The 24,610-nt window shown below is 43.3% G+C and overlaps 2 pseudogenes; both read right to left on the bottom strand.

Moving 5' to 3' along the window:
* Nucleotides 1-18,751: 18,751 nt before the first annotated feature.
* On the bottom strand, nucleotides 18,752-19,648 carry LOC103649408 (pentatricopeptide repeat-containing protein At1g80150, mitochondrial-like; annotated as a pseudogene).
* Nucleotides 19,649-19,848: 200 nt separating this feature from the next.
* On the bottom strand, nucleotides 19,849-21,420 carry LOC103648102 (F-box/kelch-repeat protein At5g60570-like; annotated as a pseudogene).
* Nucleotides 21,421-24,610: the final 3,190 nt, after the last annotated feature.

Here is a 24,610-nt window from a genome sequence, read left to right as displayed (position 1 = left end):
GTCAGCTACACATACGTTTCGAAGTTAGTGTACCTGCAGAAAAAATCCATCACAGCCCAGTTCCCATGATGCAACTCACACATGACAGTTTATCACAGTTTATACTCCATATATTGCTATATGGAGGCCAGCTCATAATTAAGCGTCGAGCCACGCATAGGCATCGTTGCCACACTTTAACCATAGGGCAACTCATTATGGTAACTCACCTTCTTACCTGAACGTAGGTGCGTCGTTGCAAGTACATTACACTTCTCAGTATTCCCATGTCTGTATACCCATACACATCCAAGGGGTACTAAATTCCCAGAAAAGTAAATACTCCATTTCGCAGCCTTCATATATACATATGTGGAACATGTATATAATCAAGCGCTTTTTATACGCTTCCCTAGACCGACGGTTGTTCGGTCATGCTCTCACATCTCACCTTACCTGAGCGTCGATCCATTCAGAACTGAATGGCCTCAAAAATAACAATACACATGTATGCAATACCCACCCGGTTGTGGGTTAGTGGTTTTTAAATAAGCCACCTAATAGTCCTTGATTTAGGGCTAAACAGAGGATGTCGCTAGCATTATAGTTTTTCAAAACTGTTTTTCAAAGCCAAACAATGTGTTTAGTTGAAAATAGGTTTTTCAAAACCAAAATCTTTGTTTTGGAAATATGTATGTGAGAGCACCTAGAGGGGGGGTGAATAGGTGATCCTGTAAAACTTGAAACTTAAGCCACAAAAATTTGGTTAAGTGTTAGCACAATAATCGCCAAGTGGCTAGAGAGGAGTCTCAACAAAACACAATACCACAAGAGATCAATCACAGAGATGACACAGTGGTTTATCCCGTGGTTCGGCCAAGACCAACGCTTGCCTACTCCACGTTGTGGCGTCCCAACGGACGAGGGTTGCAATCAACCCCTCTCAAGCGGTCCAAAGACCAACTTGAATACCACGGTGTTTTGCTTTGCCTTTCAATATCCCGTTTGCGAGGAATCTCCACAACTTGGAGCCTCTCGCCCTTACACTTGAAGTTCACAAAGAAATACGGAGTAAGGGAGGGACGAGCAACGCACACAAGACACAAAGATCACAACAACACCACGCACACAAGTCGCAACAAGAGCTCACGACACAACTCAAAGAGTTCACAACTCAACTAGAGCTCTAATTGCTATCGCAAGGAATCAAAAGCGCGGAATCGATGTCTTAGTGCTTAGGAATGCTTTGAGAATGCTTGGTGTGTTCCTCCATGCGCCTAGGGGTCCCTTTTATAGCCCCAAGGCAGCTAGGAGCCGTTGAGAGCAATCCAGGAAGGCAAATCTTGCCTTCTGTCGCCTGGCGCACCGGACAGTCCGGTGTCCGGTGCGGATTTCTTTCCTTAAATGGCGAAGCCGACCGTTGGCAGCCTGAGAGACGTTGGCGCACCGGACATGTCCGGTGCACACCGGACAGTCCGGTGCCCCCTTCTAGCCGTTGGCTCGGCCACGTGTCCCGCGCAGATCGCGCGGCCGACCGTTGGCTCACCGGACAGTCCGGTGCACACCGGACAGTCTGGTGAATTATAGCCGTATGTCGCCGATGAATTCCCGAGAGCAGCCAGTTCGCCCGAGCCAGCCTGGCGCACCGGACACTGTCCGGTGCACCCAGACTGAGCAAAGTCTTGGCTGCTCGAGCTAAGACATTTCCAATCGGTCTTCTCCTGTTTCCAGCACTTAGACACAATACATTAGTCACTAAAACAATGTACTAAGTCTAGAAACATACCTTTTGACATGATTTGCACTTTGTCCACCCCTTTGCATATATTAACACAAAAGCACTTGTGTTGGACACTAAATCACCAAAAACACTTAGAAATGGCCCAAGGGCACATTTCCCTTTCAATCTCCCCCTTTTTAGTGATTTATGCCAACACAACATAAAGCAAGTAGAACAAGTGCAAAATCAATTCAAATAAGAACTCCAATTTGCTTTGGATCAAATTTGGCATATATGGATCATTCTTTGCCACCACTTGGTTTGTTTTTGCAAATTAACCTCAAATTCCTTTCTCTAAGTCAACCACACATGTTGAAACATAAAGAGAGCTATTTCATGAGAAATTGATTAAGATTTCAAAAACTCCCCCCATTTCCCATAATCAACCATTCTCCCCACAAGAGACCAACTTTTGACAATAAGAGGCAAACAAGAGTGTTTTGACAAACAACAATTCTAACTCTACTTTTTCAAAATTCTCAAGTGGTAGCTGATCCATTTCTTGCTTTGGCCTTATTTTCTCCCCCTTTGGCATCAAGCACAAAAACGGGATAAATCTTGGCCCTTTAACCCCATTGCCTCACCAAAATCTTCAACTAAGAATACAAAGGCAATACAAGTACAAAGATGAACTTGGAAAAGTCACTCTTTCATCGGAGTGCAGTGGAAGTCTTGCATGGTCCAAGTCCACCTTTTCCCTTTCAATTCTCCTTCGAGACTAAATCAAGCAAACTCAAGCACATGGTTAGTCTCAAAGGGTCAAGTTGTAACACACCTCCCCCTAAATATGTGCATCACTTGCACAAGGAATTGTGAGGTCCGGGGAGTGCTTGTACAACTTGAGCACCATAAATAAGCAACAAAATGCATAATGAACATGATCAAAGGCATAAATACATGTATGCTACAATTCAATCCAGGTTCCGTGAATCTAAGACATTTAGCTCACTACGCAACCTGCAAAAGGTCTGCTCATCTAGAGGCTTGGTAAAGATATCGGCTAGCTGGTTCTCGGAGCTGACATGGAACACTTCGATATCTCCCTTTTGCTGGTGGTCTCTCAAAAAGTGATGTCGGATGTCTATGTGCTTTGTGCGGCTGTGTTCAACAGGATTTTCCGCCATGCGGATAGCACTCTCATTATCACATAGGAGTGGGACTTTGCTCAGATTGTAGCCAAAGTCCCTGAGGGTTTGCCTCATCCAAAGTAGTTGCGTGCAACACTGTCCTGCGGCAACATACTCGGTCTCAGCGGTGGATAGGGCAACGGAGGTTTGTTTCTTAGAATTCCATGACACTAGGGACCTTCCTAAGAATTGGCACGTCCCCGATGTACTCTTCCTATCGACCTTACATCCAGCATAGTCGGAATCTGAATATCCAATCAAATCAAAGGTAGACCCCTTTGGATACCAGATCCCGAAGCAAGGCGTAGCCACTAAATATCTAAGAATTCGCTTTACCGCTACTAAGTGACACTCCTTAGGATCGGATTGAAATCTAGCACACATGCATACGCTAAGCATAATATCCGGTCTACTAGCACATAAATAAAGTAAAGACCCTATCATTGACCGGTATGCCTTTTGATCAACGGACTTACCTTCTTTGTTGAGGTCGGTGTGTCCGTCGGTTCCCATCGGAGTCTTTGCGGGCTTGGCGTCCTTCATCCCAAACCGCTTTAGCAGATCTTGCGTGTACTTCGTTTGGGAGATGAAGGTGTCGTCCTTGAGTTGCATCACTTGGAACCCAAGGAAGTAGTTCAACTCGCCCATCATCGACATCTCGAATTTCTGCGTCATCACCCTGCTAAACTCTTCACAAGACTTTTGGTTAGTAGAACCAAATATTATGTCATCGACATAAATTTGGCACACAAACAAATCACCATCACAAGTCTTAGTAAAAAGAGTTGGATCGGCTTTCCCAACCTTGAAAGCATTAGCAATTAAGAAATCTCTAAGGCATTCATACCATGCTCTTGGGGCTTGCTTAAGTCCATAGAGCGCCTTAGAGAGCTTACACACGTGGTCGGGGTACCGTTCATCCTCGAAGCCAGGGGGTTGCTCTACGTACACCTCCTCCTTGATTGGCCCGTTGAGGAAAGCGCTCTTCACATCCATTTGGAACAACCTAAAAGAATGATGAGCGACATATGCTAGCAAGATACGAATGGACTCTAGCCTAGCCACAGGAGCAAAGGTCTCCTCAAAGTCCAAACCTGCGACTTGGGCATAACCTTTTGCCACAAGTCGAGCCTTGTTCCTTGTCACCACCCCGTGCTCTTCTTGTTTGTTGCGGAACACCCACTTGGTTCCCAAAACATTTTGCTTGGGACGAGGCACCAGTGTCCAAACTTCATTCCTCTTGAAGTTGTTGAGCTCTTCCTGCATGGCCAACACCCAGTCCGGATCTAGCAAGGCCTTCTCTACCCTGAAAGGCTCAATAGAAGAGACAAAGGAGTAATGCTCACAAAAATTAACTAATCGAGATCGAGTAGTTACTCCCTTGCTAATATCACCCAGAATTTGGTCGATGGGATGATTCCTTTGGATCATCGCTCGAACTTGGGTTGGAGGTGCCGGTTGTGCTTCTTCCTCCATCACATGATCATCTTGTGCTCCCCCTTGATCACACGTCTCCTTTTGATGAACCTGTTCATCGTCTTGAGTTGGGGGATGCACCATTGTTGAGGAAGAAGGTTGATCTCGTTCATCTTGTTCCTGTGGCCGCACATCTCCAATCGCCATGGTGCGTATTGCGGCCGTTGGTACATCTTCTTCATCTACATCATCAAGATCAACAACTTGCTCTCTTGGAGAGCCATTAGTCTCATCAACTACAACGTCGCTAGAGACTTCAACCAAACCCGATGATTTGTTGAAGACTCTATACGCCTTTGTATTTGAGTCATAACCTAACAAAAACCCTTCTACGGCTTTGGGAGCAAATTTGGAATTCCTACCCTTCTTCACTAGAATGTAGCATTTACTCCCAAATACACGAAAGTACGATACATTGGGTTTGTTACCAGTTAGCACCTCATACGACGTCTTTTTGAGGAGGCGATGAAGGTAGACCCTATTGATGGCGTGGCAAGCCGTGTTCACGGCTTCCGACCAAAAGCACTCAGGGGTCTTGAACTCTCCAAGCATCGTCCTCGCCATATCCATGAGCGTCCTGTTCTTCCTCTCTACCACACCATTTTGTTGTGGTGTGTAGGGAGCGGAGAACTCGTGCTTGATCCCTTCCTCCTCAAGGAACTCCTCCACTTGAAGGTTCTTGAACTCGGACCCGTTGTCGCTCCTTATCTTCTTCACCTTGAGCTCAAACTCATTTTGAGCTCTCCTTAGGAAGCGCTTGAGGGTCCCTTGGGTTTCAGACTTATCCTGCAAAAAGAACACCCAAGTGAAGCGGGAAAAGTCATCAACAATAACTAGACCATACTTACTTCCTCCTATGCTTAGATAGACGACGGGTCCGAAGAGGTCCATATGTAGCAGCTCCAGGGGTCTTGATGTGGTCATCACATTCTTGCTGTGATGCGCTCCTCCTACTTGTTTATCTGCTTGACAAGCTGCACAAGGTCTATCTTTTTCGAAAGTAACATTGGTTAGACCTATCACGTGTTCTCCCTTTAGAAGCTTGTGTAAGTTCTTCATCCCCACATGTGCTAAGCGGCGATGCCACAGTCAGCCCATGCTAGTCTCAGCAATTAAGCATGCATCTAGACCGGCCTCCTCTTTTGCAAAATCAACTAAATAAAGTTTGTCGTCTAATACACCCTTAAAAGCTAGTGAACCATCACTTCTTCTAAAGACAGACACATCTATATTTGTAAATAAACAATTATATCCCATATTGCATAATTGACTAACAGATAGCAAATTATATCCAAGAGACTCAACTAAAAACACATTAGAGATAGAGTGCTCATTTGAAATTGCAATCTTGCCTAAGCCTTTCACCTTGCCTTGGTTCCCATCACCGAATATGATTGAATCTTGGGAATCCTTATTCTTGACGTAGGAGGTGAACATCTTCTTCTCCCCTGTCATATGGTTTGTGCATCCGCTATCGATAATTCAGCTTGAACCCCCGGATGCATAGACCTGCAAGGCAAATTTAGGCTTGGGACTTAGGTACCCAACTCTTGTTGGGTCCTACAAGGTTAGTCACAATTGTCTTAGGGACCCAAATGCAAGTTTTATCACCCTTGCATTTTGCCCCTAATTTCCTAGCAACTATCTTCCTATCCTTTCTACAAATAGCAAAGGAAGCATTTAAAGCATGATAAATTGTAGAGGGTCCATTCATAACTTTCCTAGGAACATGAACAATATTCTTTCTACGCACATGATGAATATTTTTCCTAGGCATATCTCTACCATGCATATAGGAAGAACTAGAAGCAAACATAGCATAAGAATCATAGGCATGTGAATCAAAAGCATTATAAGCATTACAACTCCTATGAGACTGTCTTCTATCATTGTACATAAAAGCATGGTTCTTTTTAGTACTACTTGCCATAGGGGCCTTCCCTTTCTCCTTGGCGGAGATGGGAGCCTTACGGCTTGTCAAGTTCTTGGCTTCCCTCTTGAAACCAAGCCCATCCTTAATTGAGGGGTGTCTACCAACCGTGTAGGCATCCCTAGCAAATTTTAGTTTATCAAAATCACTCTTGCTAGTCTTAAGTTGGGTATTAAGACTAGCCACTTCGTCATTTAATTTAGCAATAGAAGCTATGTGTTCACTACAAGCATCAATATCAAAATCTTTACATCTATTGCAAATAACAACATTTTCTACACAAGTTGTTGATTTACTCGCTTTTTCTAACTTAGCATTCAAATCATCATTTATGCTCCTTAAGCTAGAAATTGTCTCATGGCAAGTAGATAGTTCACAAGAAAGCATTTCATTTCTTTTAACTTCTAAAGCATGAGATTTTTGTGCTTCTACAAATTTGTCATGTTCTTCATACAACAAATCCTCTTGCTTTTCTAATAGCCTATTCTTATCATTCAAGGCATCAATTAATTCATTAATTTTATCTACCTTGGTTCTATCTAGGCCCTTGAATAGACATGAATAATCTATTTCATCCTCATCACTAGATTCGTCCTCACTTGAAGAAGCATAAGTAGAGTTTCGAGTACATACCTTCTTCTCCCTTGCCATAAGGCATGTGTGACGCTCGTTGGGGAAGAGGGATGACTTGTTGAAGGCGGTGGCGGCGAGTCCTTCATTGTCGGAGTCGGACGAGGAGCAATCCGAATCCCACTCCTTTCCAAGATGTGCCTCGCTCTTCGCCTTCTTGTAGTTTTTCTTCTTTTCCCACTTTCCACTCTTCTTTTCCTGGTCACTATCATTGTCGGGACAATTAGCTATGAAATGACCAATCTTACCACATTTGAAGCAGGAGCGCTTCCCCTTCATCTTGTTCTTGTTGGGGTGCTCCTTGCGACCTTTTAGCGCCGTCTTGAATCTCTTGATGATGAGGGCCATCTCTTCATCATTAAGTCTGGCCGCCTCAATTTGTGCCACCTTGCTAGGTAGCGTCTCCTTGCTTCTTGTTGCCTTGAGAGCAAGGGGTTGAGGCTCATTGATTGGACCATTCAATGCGTCGTCCACGTATCTTGCTTCCTTGATCATCATTCACCCGCTCACGAACTTTCCAAGTATCTCCTCGGGCGTCATCTTGGTGTACCTAGGATTCTCACGAATATTGTTCACAAGATGAGGATCAAGGACAGTAAAAGACCTTAGCATTAGGCGGACGTCGTGGTCCGTCCATCGCGTGCTTCCATAGCTTCTTATCTTGTTGACAAGGGTCTTGAGCCGGTTGTACGTTTGGGTTGGCTCTTCTCCCCTTATCATCGCGAATCTCCCAAGTTCGCCCTCCACCAACTCCATCTTGGTGAGCATTGTGACGTCGTTCCCCTCATGAGAGATCTTGAGGGTGTCCCAAATTTGCTTGGCGTTATCCAGGCCGCTCACTTTGTGGTATTCATCCCTGCACAATGAAGCTAGAAGAACAGTAGTAGCTTGTGCATTTTTATGAATTTGCTCATTAATGAACATAGGACTATCCATACTATCAAAGTGCATTCCACTTTCTACAATCTCCCATATACTAGGATGGAGAGAGAACAAGTGACTACGCATTTTGTGACTCCAAAATCCGTAGTCCTCTCCATCAAAATGAGGAGGTTTACCAAGTGGAATAGATAATAAATGAGCATTTGTACTTTGAGGAATACGAGAGTAATCAAAAGAAAAGTTCGAATTGACTGTTTTCTTTTTCTCGTAGTCGTCGTCCTTTTGGGAAGAGGAAGATTCGTCGATGTCGTAGTAGACGATCTCCTTGATGCGCCTTGTCTTCTTCTTCTTCCCATCTCTTATTTTGTGGCTCGAGCCCGAGTCCGTAGGCTTGTCATCTTTCGGCTCATTGAAGATAGACTCCTTCTCGTTGTTGTTGACCACCATCCCCTTTCCCTTAGGATCCATCTCTTCGGGCGATTAGTCCCTTCTTGAAGAGAACGGCTCCGATACCAATTGAGAGCACCTAGAGGGGGGTGGTGAATAGGTGATCCTGTAAAACTTGAAACTTAAGCCACAAAAACTTGGTTAAGTGTTAGCACAATAATCGCCAAGTGGCTAGAGAGGAGTCTCAACAAAACACAATACCACAAGAGATCAATCACAGAGATGACACAGTGGTTTATCCCGTGGTTCGGCCAAGACCAACGCTTGCCTACTCCACGTTGTGGCGTCCCAACGGATGAGGGTTGCAATCAACCCCTCTCAAGCGGTCCAAAGACCAACTTGAATACCACGGTGTTTTGCTTTGCCTTTCAATATCCCGTTTGCGAGGAATCTCCACAACTTGGAGCCTCTCGCCCTTACACTTGAAGTTCACAAAGAAATACGGAGTAAGGGAGGGACGAGCAACGCACACAAGACACAAAGATCACAGCAACACCACGCACACAAGTCGCAACAAGAGCTCACGACACAACTCAACTAGAGCTCTAATTGCTATCGCAAGGAATCAAAAGCGCGGAATCGATGTCTTAGTGCTTAGGAATGCTTTGAGAATGCTTAGTGTGTTCCTCCATGCACCTAGGGGTCCCTTTTATAGCCCCAAGGCAGCTAGGAGCCGTTGAGAGCAATCCAGGAAGGCAAATCTTGCCTTCTGTCGCCTGGCGCACCGGACAGTCCGGTGCACCACCGGACACTGTCCGGTGCGGATTTCTTTCCTTAAATGGCGAAGCCGACCGTTGGCAGCCTGAGAGCCGTTGGCGCACCGGACAGTCCGGTGCCCCCTTCTAGCCGTTGGCTCGGCCACGTGTCCCGCGCAGATCGCGCGGCCGACCGTTGGCCCGGCCGACCGTTGGCTCACCGGACAGTCCGGTGCACACCGGACAGTCCGGTGAATTATAGCCGTACGTCGCCGATGAATTCCCGAGAGCGGCCAGTTCGCCCGAGCCAGCCTGGCGCACCGGACACTGTCCGGTGCACCACCGGACAGTCCGGTGCACCCAGACTGAGCAAAGTCTTGGCTGCTCGAGCCAAGACATTTCCAATCGGTCTTCTCCTGTTTCCAGCACTTAGACACAATACATTAGTCACTAAAACAATGTACTAAGTCTAGAAACATACCTTTTGACATGATTTGCACTTTGTCCACCCCTTTGCATATATTAACACAAAAGCACTTGTGTTGGACACTAAATCACAAAAACACTTAGAAATGGCCCAAGGGCACATTTCCCTTTCAGTATGTGACCATATATACTTAATCCTGCTCCGATATTAGCTGTGGAAGAACCTCCCAAGTTATTGGGCCCACATGCACCTGTCCTTGTCTCAAAGACTTCAGACGGCTATGCATGTGCACCAAATAACTTAACAGGATCCGTCCGAGTGTCCCAAGGACCCCGGATAAACCACTTACAACCAAGATCGCAAGATTAAGTAACAAAAATCACACACACCAATAGTTTGCAGCGGAAATCTTATTACCAAATTTTACAAGTTACAAAAAATTTTACTTTGTACATGATTGGAGTGATTACAAAAGTGATTCAAAGAAATAACTTTGAACTGTTATAAATTGTTTGTAGTTTTGAAATATATGCTAGCTCAAGTGACCATCCTCATAAGAAGATAAAGACAGAGTATACTTATATAAGAAGGCCGAGACCACCAGCACTTAACACCATCAACAGCAGCACAAAACTATAACCTGAAAAACGACATGGAATAAAACCCTGAGTATGGAATTACTCAGCAAGACTTACCCGACTAAAGAAAAGACTCTCAAGGGTACGCTGGATTTGCAAATCAAGGAAAAGTTTTAGCAAGAATCAAATTAGATACTTTTGCAGAAATAGCTTACTAAAGTGAGTCCTTACTTTCAATATTTTAATGCTAGATTAAGTATTAATAGACCTTGTTTGCATCTAGTCTAATTTCACCAACTCATCAATACAACATCATTTTTATTCATGAGGTTCACATCCTGACTTAGGTTGCAGGGCAGTGACCAAGTCTCCACTGTCCGGGGATATAACGGCGATCCGAATAATTTTACTCAGCTGAGGATCTCTAACCACACGATATATGTAGCACTTAACCCTTGCATATGTCAACTCGCCACCGGGGTTCTTAAGACCAGATCAGGTTCACGCCAACCGAGAGCACAGATACACCACCGTCCAGCCTCTTGCCACGGAGGGTACACGCTACTCTCGCCATCTCTCCACTCCCATTGTGTGTTATCTTATTCTGGTATTAGTCTGCTCGAGGCAAAGCTTACCCTGTCCCATTTCCAGGGCATGTGGCCAGTTAAGATAGTCCTTGATCATCAAGCCTACATACGCATCCAATCCTTAATCAACCTGGGTAGAACATCACCGGTTCCTAGCCCAAGTCCCGATTTAAGTACTTCCACCCTTAAGATTGTTTGTATTCCTTAGGATGAAAAGAGCATCAAAGGGAACTTTGCAGTAAGATCCCACCATGCTCTCAATGAAAATATTCTTGCAGGTAGAAGCCATCTTTCCTCAGGATAACCCCTGAGCTAGGCCTTAATGCAAAAGACACCCTCTATCCACAAGATATGAGCAGGGCTAAGCATTTTTGTAAATCATAATTTTGATACTTCATCAGAAGTATCTATAAAGGTGTGGATATCAAGGAAAGCAATGCATCAAAGGGTTCCAAGCAACTCCTATAAACTCAATGCACATTTCACTAGACTTAAAGTGTGCAAAAATTATTTAAAAACACAAGGAAGGGGTTGCATGCACTAGGGCTTGCCTGGAATAAACACTATGTTAGTGTTTGTTAGATGACGTCCACTTGGCGATCAGCTTTTGTTCCGATACTTGCTCCGTCTATCAATCTTCAGATTCGTCCATCAGCTTCACTATGCGGAGTAGTCCACCTATTATGTCATCTTGGGGTCGACTCGATTCAAGTTCTTCACATCACATAGTCAACAAACGTACCTAAATGATTTGCATAATGCACATGAATGCATATAAGCAGGAATTGCACAAATCTAAATAGTGTTACGCGATAGCGAATTAAACACCTAGCGACGAGGCGTTGAACAACTTCATACGAAGACACTAGTTATCGACGTACGACTAAGCGCAATAATTACGCTTATCTAGATTATCCGAATCTAACACAAACATCTCGAAACAACAAATTATACACATTAATCACGATTGGCCTAAACACAACTTATTAGTTAATTAATTAAATTCTAAACTTATTTCTCGCATTATTAATTATACCACATTGCTCACAAAAAACTAATTTAATTTTATTTCGTACCACACATATTTATTCAATCTATCTAACAATTTAACTAACAGGAATAACAAATCAGTTCGTCATACTAAAATCCTACTTGAACCCACGAAATCGACGACGCTACCCGGTCCGCACATATAATCAAATACGTGACGAGCAATGTACTAGACTTCACTATTCTACACGATTAAATTTTATTCTCGCAATAAACCACTACGACGAACGCGAGAGCTTCAAAACCACACGCGCGAGACCTGGCTGGAACCAAGGACAAGCGAACAGAGAGGAACGTGTATGGGAGTTCAACAGCGATGGGGACGCTGCCGAGGTCCACCTCCACAGGCTGCGAGGGGAACGACGGCGCGCAGGAGGAGCAGAGTCGAGCGGTGGCCACTGAACAGGGTCGAGCGGTTGAATCGATGCCGACCGCGAGCAGTTTCGTGCGCACGACAACGCGACGGAGGAGAACTTAACAGGGTGCTTTGCGGCTGGGGAGGGAGCGGCTGCGCACAGGAAGCAGGCGCGCGCGGCGATGAGCCAGGACACGACAGATCGAGGCTGAGGCGCAGCAGTTCCAAATCAAATTAGGAGGAGACCTAGGTACCCACGACGACCGGCTAGGGAGGAAGCGGCTTGGCACGTCCATGGCTGAGGGTGAGCTAGGCGACAACGCGTGACCATGGCGAGCACAGGGAGTGAGCAGGTACGGCTGGGCTGGGCGACCATGGCGAGGGAGCTCGGGAGAAAAGCTACGGCGCAGGAAGCTGGGCGGCCGAACGCGTGGGAGATCCAGGGCGCGCAGTACAGAGAGCTCCAGCGGCGAGCGCAGGGGCGCGGTGCAGCGACCATGGCCGAGTTGGAGCCAGGGACGGCGCCGAGCAAAGAAGGAAGCTGCGGTGCGCAGACTGTACCGAGCGCCGGTACAGGAAGATCCGAGCTGGGGCGCGGCGGGGAAGCTCCACGGTGATCATGGCACAGCAGCGCGCGGGATCCGGTGAAGTCTAGTACAGAGGCACGACGAGGTGAGAGATGGCACTAGGGGTGAAAACGGGCGATACAGACGGATAGTAGTTCATCCCGTATCCTAACCTAATGTATTTAAAACGGATTCAGGATCGCATACGTATAGTTAGAAACGGGACGGATACGGATACAGGGACCGGATATTTATCCGGGCGGATAAGTGACGGGTACGAATATTATTTGATCGGATATCGGATACTTGTCGGATAATGCATTAATTGGTTATCATAAAATATTCTTGTTCGACCACAAAATTGCAAGTAAATTAATACTAATAAACATTTAATAGAAGACAATCTCAAGTTCCCACATAAAAATGGTAAAGTGAAGTATTGATTATGTTGAAACTTGGATACTTAGAACGATTTCACGTGTAACTCACGCAATAAGTGGAAATAAAATAGAAAAAACATTGACATCCTGTGGATTTTATGGTCTCATTATTTTTTATGACTATATGTGGCCATATGTTGTACCTTCGTATAATTTTATAGATTTCTGAGGCTATTTGTACATTATTAATTTCTTTCTACATAAAATCATCAAAATATAATTAAAATTCATAAATACACTAGTTTTGACCCAAAATTGTAAAAAGCTTACCAAAACAAATAAACATTTTATTCAAATAAAACCTCAAGTCGTCACATGAAAATGATAAGTGAAATATTAATTATGTTGAAACTTCGATACATAAAATGATTTCACGTGTAACTCACGCAATAAGTGGGAGTGGAATGGAAGAAACACCAACATCTTGTGGATTTTATAATCCAAATGTTTTTGAGAACTATATGTGGATATATGTTGTGTCCCCGTAAAAATTCATGAATTTTTTAGCCTATTTGGCGTATTATTAATTCCTTGTTGTAGAAAATCATCAAAATACAATTAAATTCATAAAAATATTGTAGTGTCGACCGGAAATTGCAAATAAGTTACCAATATTAATAAATAGTTTATAAAAAGATAATTCTAAGTTCTCACATGGAGATAATCTTAAGTCCCCACATGAAAATGTTAAAGTCTATTATTTTGATATAAATTTAGACATTATTTCAATGATTTTGGCCTAAAGATATGTTTAAACAAAAATGTGTTATACTACAAAGTTATAGATCTCTTCGAGCTCTACAATTTTCATATAAACTTTATCTTCATCCGATTTCATATGTAAAAGTTATGATTTTATAACTATATTCTTATGCAGAAAAAGAAAAAAACGGGTACCCGAATTCCGGGTACCCGTATCCGACCCGATTATCCGGGTATTTATCGGGTAGTACTCGCTCCGTATCCGACCCGAATCCGAAGCTGTACTATTCAGGTATTACCCGTATCCGTCCCGAATATAAAAATACTCGTATCCGTATCCGAAAAATGGTCCCGAATCAGTACCGTATCCGGTACCCGTTTCGGGTACCCTGCCCGTTTTCACCCCTAGATGGCACATCCGCTCGAGGAGGCAGGGAAGCGATGCAGCCAGGGAACTTCGACGACACACAAGGAGATGAAGGCTAAGTGAAAGAATCTCTACAACTATTAAGCGTCATCTGTAGACTGCCCCTGCTATCCCCTGCCTCCCGCATCCCGCGCGCGGCAAACCACCGCCGCCGATTATCCCGCCGCCCGCCCGCTGCCTCCCGCATCCCGCGCGCGCGGCAAACCACCACCGCCGAGTATCCCGCCGCCCGCCCGCTGCCTCCCGCATCCCCCGCGCGCGGCAAACAACCACCCAGCCGATTCCCCCGCTGCACGCCACCCCCCACCCATCCGATTCCCCCGCCGAGGATCCCGTCGCCGCCGAGTATCCCGCCGCCCGCCCGCTGCCTCCCGCATCTCGCGCGCGTAGCAAACAACCACCCAGCCGATTCCCCCACTGCACGCCAGCCCCCACCCAGCCGATTCCCCCGCCGAGGATCCCATCGCCCACCCGCCCCCAATGCGCGTGGGTCACGCGCACGTCGCGCCCGCTCCCTACGCGCGCGCCTGCCGCTGGCACATCCCACCGTCATGCCGCTCCCTACGGGCACGACGCCGAGCACGGCCCCGAGCTCTCCGCCAACTAACGCCACAGAGCCGTAATCAAATAATTCCCCAGCTCAAACCCCTCTTCAATCCCCTGCTCAATCCCCTTTTCAATCCCCTGCTCAAACCCCTTTTCAATCCCCTGCTCAATCCCGCACCACTTCATTCCCCCGCCCTGCCCCCTTAGTTTCCCCGCCTCGCCACCTTCATTCCCACGTCAGTGTGTCGCTGGAGAGGAAGGCAGTGTGCCGCTGGAGAGGAAGGCCGAAGGTGAAGGAGCTTGCCCCAAAACCGGATAGGAACGATATCTGCTATTGCTCAACCGCGCAGGCCTCGACCAAGGTATGCCATTATGCTCGACTCTCCAACGAAGTATGGTATTATATGTTTGTTCATATAAAGTTTGCTTGGAGCAATATTTGAATTGTAGACCATGTATTGTTTTGTTTTATTCTGAGCACTTAAGTCTCATGTCAAATATAAGTAGAACCACCAGAGGGTTAATGCCACAGACTTCTAATGCCTACTGCCCCATCCATGCACAAATTTAACAAGTTGCTGCAGACACACCTTTTACTACTTGATCCTTTACTGTAGCTCGAAATCTTGAATCATGGAAGACAAGGATCCATCTTCACTAACTAAGAAGCTTGATAAAACATTCTCAAATTAAACAACATATTTGATCCTGGACATATACCAAGCTGGATCACGGAACCGGCAAGTTGATAGAGTGTTTGACCAACTAGAACCCAGAAACTGCACTAGATAAATAATATAAGAACAAACCTCTGTGATATCCGAAAAGAAGCCAATAACATCAACCACACACAGTGGTCTTCCTTTGTTGTGGATTCTTAGTTTCTCCACATCAGTAACAAAACCTCTTTCAAATTATAAGAGAACAAACATTTATTTCTACTAACCTGTAGAACAGTTAAATTATTCAGAGCAAAGGACAGCTCTCATGATGCTCAAGTCCCCAGTGAGCTAACCTGACTACAGTCCAACACTAATTTAGAGCAGCTATACTGAAATGAAAAACTTTAATGGTAACATTTACGTGAGGATCCCTACTAAGGTTCTCCACATCACCAGCTCCAAATATTCTTTGAGCTAGAGCTGTGCAAAAGAGACCCTATATGTGTGCATTATCATCTCATTTGAGCCACCACTTTTAGTTATCAAAGCACTCTGATCTTTCAGCCACCTCAGACTCACTCCAAATCCAGTATCAAGCGCAGTTTGGATGTTTGCCACCCAATCTTAATCAGTTCCTTCAGGCTACATCCCTCCGAGTGGGCTTTTGTAACATTTCCACCAGTACTGATTAGCATATGGATCTCCTCATGCTAAAATCCGATTTATTAATCCATTTAAATTGCCTAGACATCCGTTTAAAGGAACCTACTATTTAAAGAGTTCTAAGTTGGCTGGGAGCAAACATGTAAAGGGGAAAAATGCAATCACAGAATTTCTTCAAGCAAAGACGGTATGTTTTTTCCCTAATACTTTAGAGAAAATGTTGAATGGATTGCATAGTATTGGAGAAACTGAGAAGCTCTAAAAAAGGTTGAGATATTGCTAAAATGCTTAGAAGCTCCCTAAACCCCTATCTAAAGATTTAGTCAGGGGGGTGGAAATAGAGAAGACATAGAAACAAACCATGCTGCTATATCAGTAGTACCGAAGCAATAAAAAAACTTATACTTAATTGTATTCACCAAAAAGTTTGCTAGCTGCAAAGTTGGAATCATACCAAAAGGTATAGAGCATTAGCTTCTGTACATTATCATGAGACTGAGGATATTCTGATAGCGCCTTTTTTCATTTTAATCCTTTGATGTCTGCTGGAATTGCCCTGTCACCTGAACAGCAGCAGTTCTTCAACCAGCTTACCAAGCAGATTTATTGCATCCTCCCAACCCCGGCTGATCTGATCCTGAAGAATAATAGCACCAAAACACTTGTTGCGACTCCCCGGCTGATCTGATCCTGAAGAATAATAGCCACTAAAAACTAGAAGTACTGAACAATACTTAACAGATATTTGACATTAACCCTCATTTAGTTGTAACATAAAGTACTGTTATAGACAGGGAGTTTAATATTGAAACAAATAGGTGCTGATCTATGTGAGTTACTTTACTGCATATCAACAAGATAACTCATGGATACAAAACTGAATATCGCTTCCTGTTTCTAAGTCGCAGAAGGTTAAATCAGCGTAAAGACAATAGCAGTACCAACATATGCTTTTACAGCTTCTCTTGATACCACCACTAAAAGCTTGCATATCTCCTTAATATCCTCTGCTTGGACAGTGTCTGCTAAAAGGGGCCTGAAGTAGGATGGCACAAAACCATCAGTAGCAAACAGGTACGGTAGGCATTCCATGGAACTATTATATAGCTGATGGATAGTTACTTATAGGTGAAGGGGCTCAGAGTTACTTAAGCATTCATGTATAGTTACTTAAGCATTCATGTAATATGATTCTCAAGGACATATCCCTTTTTTCAAAATAAACATGTTTTTAATCCGATCAAATAAAAATCACAAAAGAACATAATTCAGCATCCAATGATAAAATATTTCTGGGATTGTAACATGTTCCCTTCAAACGGTACCAACTTTAAATCGACTTGACTTACTCTCTCATCCTTGGACCCTAGAACAAAATTAGGCAAATGATTAAATATGCACAATAAACCAAATCAAACTACATTAGAAATCAATGTGAGGCAATAACACATGAATAGATGGTCAATTCACATTTCAAATTTACCTATCCTATTGAATTTAGTAAATTTACAAATGCCTAAATCATATAATTGGAAATAATTCAAGAGCAGGGCGTCCATCGACACCCTTTGGCATATATTCGAGAGCAGACTGTCTACCTACACCGTAACATACATTGGCATACCATAAGTACTACTCGTGGAATCACAAGTGCTTATCATACGTGCTTTAAGTTGCCTTATATTATTCCTTTTTGTTCTATACAGGTCGTTATCCCTTTATTGAGATTGATGAGTTTTGATATTCAATTCAAACTTTATTTCTTTTTAATTTGGTATGCCAATCTCCGTTTCTACATATTTGTTGTCTTTCTCAATTTAGTAAGCACCTGCCCATACCTTTGTGATGCATTCTGTTAGCGGTTTCATTACAAGTTGTCCTGCTCTTGATCTGAATTTACGGATTAGAATTTTGTCCAGTTGGTCTTGCTCTTATTAGTTCTATATTCTGCTAAATTTAACAGCTTTTGATACTAAAACTATTGGTCTGATTATTATGCATTTGTTCATTGGCTATGATGCAAGCTACACCAGAGTATTGGACTGTCATTGCAGAGTTATTTTCAATGAATTATTGAAGTGACAAATTTGTGCGATTTCTGATACTTTTCAGATTGAGCGGATTTGGTAAAGGGAGCCAAGGACAAGCATTTTAGGGTTAAGAGACTTGTTAGGATCCCTACTAAGGTTCTCCACATAACCACTCGCGTGCCCCCTTACGGTGAAGGTATGAAACTGTCTGCTGGTTGGCTTTGTTTAATTATACTGATTGAGTTTTTAGTGCTTTCATTAATAGGAATACGTATTACATTGATCTGTTCACTATTCACTAATTTATACATGTGTTAAGCATTAAAGTGCTCGCAGTTCACATAATATTATGCTTTTGTTAATTTTATTTTGGATTCCATTTTTCTTAAAAAGATTTTTCTTACTACTATAACATGTAAAACTACTGTATCTATCCTGCACCATGGGAGGTGATTTTTGTTATTTACGTTATTATCTACTCCATGTGTTCCTAATTATTGGTCACTTTGGCTTTTCTATAGTATAATATTCCAAACTTATGTGTATTTTGGGTATTTATTGGGGTAGTCTAAAGTTTATATGCATACTTCCTGTATATAGAGGTTGATGCTATTTATCTAATGATAGTGGTAAGGCTTAGCTAATAGTATGATTTATGTACGGTGAGTTGCATCCGTTCACAATTCTCTTTCTCACATGCTTACGTGAAAAGAAATATGAAGTGGTTCAAAGGATACAAGATTTAGAAAGCGATGGATTCCAACAATCGGGACTACTCGACTAATTCGCGTCGGCCACACTTATAGAAAGCAGCCATGAGCGTCGTGTACGTGATGACATCCGGCCGCACACCAGCCCTCTCCATCCCCTGCATGACCCGGTACGCCGCACGCAAGTCCCCCATGTCGTAGAACATCTTCACCACCGCGTTACACGAGATGTCATCCACCTCGACGTCGTACTTCTCTGGGCCCTCCTCAAACAGCGACAGAGCCTCATCAAACATCCGTGCCCGCAGCAGGACCTTCATGGTGGCATTGAGTGACTTTGCGGTGCGCGGGCACCCGTACATCCCCATCTCCTGGAAAGTCCGTAGCGCGTGGCCTGGCATCCCGGCCTTCCCGTACAGGCCGATGATCCTGACCACGAACCCTTCCCGCCTCCCCTAAGGCAGCGCCTTGTGCTGCTCGAGGATCTCCTCGACAAGGTCATTCCGACGAGCACCCGTACGTTTTCCATTTACAACACTATATTGGTTTAATGTCGTGTCATGTTTGACATTAAAATCGTAACTTCGCTCGTGAAATTATGTCAAATATACAGATCAAATCTGGAACAAATTTAATGTACATTCTGTATACCGAAGCCCATCTATAGGAGCTAGGCGTGCTCCAGGAAGATATTCCACATGCTCCTTCAGTTCAAGTTCTTCACTATCCAAATATGTAGCATATGGAAAGAAATCTAATTCTGAAATATCACAGAACACATCTGAGTGTTTCTTCGACTCCCCAGAGAAGTAGTCATTCCTGACCAACAGAAAGTAAGTATATATGTACTTCTGCCATGAACTCTGATCCTGCTGGCCAAACAGCCTAAAGAGATGCAGAAGCAAAGAGCCCAGAAGGGCAACCAGGCTTCTTGAGTTGCAATCTTGTAACTCTTCCATTATTCCTGAACTGTTTGAGCTGGCCCAAGATCTCTGAACATCAGTACGCAAGTACGGTGCATTGAAAATCGAGGCCTTAGATTTGTCTCAGAGCAATGGGGCAGACAAGCTTTGCAAAAATGATGAATAACGAATACTGCATAAAATTCGTAATGGACAACAACAAAGAATTCTGAACGAGTTTAACAGAAGAAGAAAAAAAAGTAGTTCTAGGTAAACTGAACCGAATGCTCTTTGCTCTCTACAAAACATTCAATCAATTGAGAGCTCCGCGAAATGAGGGAAGGGGGTGTCATTTCTGAATTACAAGTCATTATAAAGAGTAGCTAAATGGCAGCAAGAAATGGTTGGCTTGCTAAACCAGTGGCATGTACTGTAGCAAAGGTAACTCAACACCCCATTATTGCACAGTTGTAAACAAAGACGCCTGCACGTTCCTTCACCGAGAGAACCTCCCAGTCAGCACCATCTTCCCCACCTTCAGGGCACCAGGAATGCAGCAATATTACCTCGCCACGAGGTCCTCTATGGCCCCCGATTACCAGCAATCGATTGCCACAAGCTTTGAAAGCTAGACCCCAACCATTGGATGAGTCAGCTCTAACAGACAATGGCTTCAGTATGTTCCAGGCATTGTTTGCCTTGTAATACTTCTTGACCACATTTGTCGACTGGTCAGCGGCGTAGAGCTGGTTATTCACAACAGCAACAAAAGGAGGCGATTGAGACGCACTGGTTCCACCAGGGTACATATCAAATATTCTTCTCCAGGTCCTTGTTTCAAGGTTATATTCCTCTCCACAAGTCAATGAATCCCTCTGACTGGACACGCCCCCAATGACATAAAACTTGCCATCCATGAAGAAACCTGAAGAGAGCCGCCTGGGCAGGTTCATGTCTGGGATAGTCTCCTAGTGGCCAATCTCTGAATTGTACAATTCAGCAGACCTCAGCACCTGTCCATTCTTATCACATCCACCAGCAACAATAGCAATCTCACCTGAGCTTCCCGAGGCAAAAAGGCAGCGAGGGAGATTCATTGGAGTGCATGGGGACCAACTGCGAGTCAGTAAGTTGTACATCCAAATAGCAAGGCCAGTATATTCACGGCCGAAGACAAGCAGCTGTGTTCCGACGGCAAGTGATTCCTTGTCTGCACAGGAGAAGCACTCGTCGCATGGCATTCTCGGTAGCCTCAACCAGCGCTTTCACGAAGGATCAAATGCTTCCCAAGGCATCAAGCTACAAGCAAGATGCACCCAGTGCTCAACAATGCCATATTTCCTTCGCAGTCTGTACAAATATCCACTGTTAATTAACAAATTGAATCTTTTGTTCAGACAAGAAAGGGAAGGGTAGTCTGATCTGCTTGCCCAAGCAAGGCAGTCTTGAGACAGGTCATCATGAAGGCCTAGGAAGTAGCAATCATTCGATCTGCTGCCACTTGAATCACCTCCTGATTGAGCCTTCGTAATGGGTTTCTGCTCCTTCAGTTCAAGTTCTTCACTATCCAAATCTGTAGCATATGGAAAGAAATCTAATTCTGAAATATCACAGAACACATCTGAGTGTTTCTTCGACTCCCCAGAGATAGTCATTCCTGACCAACAGAAAGTAAGCAAGTATGTACTTCTGCCATGAACTCTGATCCTGCTGCTGGCCAAACAGCCTAAAGAGACGCAGAAGCAAAGAGCCCGGAAGGGCAACCAGGCTTCTTGAGTTGCAATCTTGTAACTCTTCCATTATTTGTCTGATCTATGACAAAATCGAGGACTTGACAAAATCGAGGACTTCTTGGTGTGGTAGTACATCTCAGCTCTCTTGCCAAAGGAATCAGCTTCCTGTCCGAGGAGTTTGAGCATGATCTTGACAATGAGACAGGTTTAAGAAATGAGCAGCAAAAAAAATTGTGTCTAATGTAATCTACAGAGCAAGTTGAAATTGATAAAAAAAGTGAGAGGCGCCTACCCAATATGGAATTTGTCTGCAATTAGAAATTAGTATGAGCTGTAGACGCCGTACTAGAGCATCAACTGGGCAATACAAATACGTCATACGCAATCATGCATGCCATTCACCTCTGCATGAGCTGCAGACTCATGAACTACAAGCCTTAATCACAGTCACACCTACAATCCAAAATAAGTGCTCAACCAACCAACCCACACTGCTCCTATGTCGTGCTATATCAATGTATTATACTATTTTACAATTTAGTTTAAAATATTTTCAAATGATAAAAGGTTTTGATGGAGCCAGCCGTATTGAACCGTGAAAGAGTTGCATTGGACAAGAAAAACAGGATGCCTATGTAAGTTATATATTATAAACAACAGTTAACACAAAATTTCGCTATCAAATTTATATGAACGTTATTTAGTTGCATGTTTAATATAGCTTTAGGTTGTTCGACGACTATAGCGATGAAGATTTTTATGGGGTACAACGGAAGTATAGTATTGTCGCACGAGTTGAAGTTAAATTCCCGATTGAACCACGTTATCGTGACAGGCAACATTACATTTTGTCTGACATCAATGTAAGACAACCCCTCTTTAGGTTTCATTTACATAACTATATATAATGTTCGTACCACAATCTATTTTGTGCTGAAATCAAATTAGGGAGCCAAAATCGAGGCCATTGCAACTCGGTATGAGATAGTCAAATACTTCAACAGTTTGCTCCATGAAAAGCATGTCTACAAGATGCACAACGTATGGTTTGGTCTTAATCCGGGTGCATTTAATTTTTGACATCTAAATGGTACCATGGAGTTGTATTTCACCCAACAGACTGTCGTTGAGCCCTAAGCTGTCCCAGTTCAAATGCCGCCATTTCCAAAACATATATTCTTGAACCTTGATGATATTGCTGAGCTGCCAAACAGGACTTTAGTTGGTAAGAATATATCGATCTACTAACCCTATTAAAAATTCCTTTACACAAAATTGAGTATTAATCCATATTTAATTGTGCTTTTTGTAGACATTATGGCTATTGTAGTCCACTTGGATACAATCCATCGCACAATGTGGGGTACATTCAGGAAGATTGTTATAATGGATGCTAGGTATATTCCATTAATATTACCGATATGATGTTAAATCTATTAGTATTAATCTATTCTTCACAAAATCAATGTCTCAAGGTGGTCTTTACATACCATTAAAGTTTGGGGTGATTTACTAAACAAAAATGCACTCCGTTGGGCGTTGGCTAATGAGAATTATAGCATCATAATTGGGACCATGTTTCGGCGGTTCAGAAAACAAGGTACAACATATGTTTACGCCTTGCAAACACATTATTCACTAATTTTTCTTTTATAATGATTCATACTGAATATTTAAATATGCTATTATAGAGTGTCTCGAATCAACTGACCATACAACAATACACTTCAAACCGTTCCATCACAACACCCATTATTTTGAACGTAAGTATTTTATACGATTACATACATCAAAATTATGTACTTGTTTTTCATTATATTGTGAACTGAGTATACATGTGATTAAATGTTGCACTCATTGCAGCAATTCAAAAGGCTTTGGTGGCACAGAACGATCGTCAGTTTGCCGTTAGATATCTTGATGACCAAAGGCGTAGATAGAGTCTGTAACTTTTGCAAATCTGAATTTTATGATGGAATACATGTATTGTTATTGATGCAACTTACATGTGTCAAGATTTGTAAAACATTTTGTTGTACTGGGAAATATCAATGAATAAGTGGAACATGAAATCGTTTAGCCCGTACGTTTTCCATTTAGAACACTATATTAGTTTAATGTCGTGTCATGTTTGACATTAAAATCATAACTTCGCTCGTGAAATTACGTCAAATATACAGATCAAATCTGGAACAAATTTAATGTACATTCCGTATACCGAAGCCCATCTATAGGAGCTAGGCGTGCTCCAGGAAGATATTCCACATCACCAGAGTTATGAAAATAATTACTTAGCGCGTCACCCATATCCATCTATGCATTTCAAACTTGGAATATAATAACATATCTTATACGGACACCAAAATCGTTCTCCTATCACCTCTCTCTAGGTCTTATCTCTTTACTCTCGGTTATGATGCTTGTTTCTATAACCTCTATTACCAAGGGCATCTTTTTTGGTTTCTATTCGCTTGGTTTGTTGCAGTCAGATCATTTCACCCTTGGTTCTTGCAGTATTATTTTTATGCTCATGTTTTCTCGGGTACTGTTCTTGTTATAGATCAGATGGGACATAATGCCGGTCGCAAACCATTCACAGACATCTCTAGCAATATCATTAGAGGTAAAGGTCAATACACAAACTGACCATACATCGTCGAAACGTAATAAGTAGGGAACACTAATACACAAACTTACATTATAGGTGATCAAAATGAATTGCTCGGACCGATGGTCGATGCTAAGGAGCGTAAGAGGAAAAGGGATAGGGAAAGATATGCAGCGATGTCCATTGAACAAAAAAACGAGAAGAATAGGAAGCGTCGTGAAGCACGTCAATGAAACAAGGGACACAATGTGATGCCCAATGTGTCAGGAGGTGATGAAAAACGTCCAATTTTAATTAATAAATCTGCGCATAAACCTACAATTGGAAAGTAATTGTGTTTATATTTTATAGGTGACCAAAATGAACAGCTTAGGTTGTATAATCAGACACCAAGGCGGAAAGAGGGAAAGTTAGAGTACATAAGAAAACGTAGAGCACTGCAAGCTAGCACTTTGAATCAGGGGTCCATCGCCATGGAGGTCCCAACATATACCTCTGAGGTTCTACACCCTACAACATATGTATCGGAACCTGATTCATCCTCTGATAACGCATGCGACTGGGTTATCCCTGAATACACCAGTACACCTTTCATGCCAGCTTCAACACAAACTGAGGATGTCGGTTCACCCGATATGTCTACTGAGCCACTAAGACGTAAACATCATGTTCTGCGTG

Source organism: Zea mays, chromosome 2 (genome assembly GCF_902167145.1).
Source record: "Zea mays cultivar B73 chromosome 2, Zm-B73-REFERENCE-NAM-5.0, whole genome shotgun sequence".
NCBI lineage: Eukaryota > Viridiplantae > Streptophyta > Magnoliopsida > Poales > Poaceae > Zea > Zea mays.
Note: the sequence above shows the minus strand (reverse complement) of the source record. Positions and strands in the feature narration are given on the sequence as shown.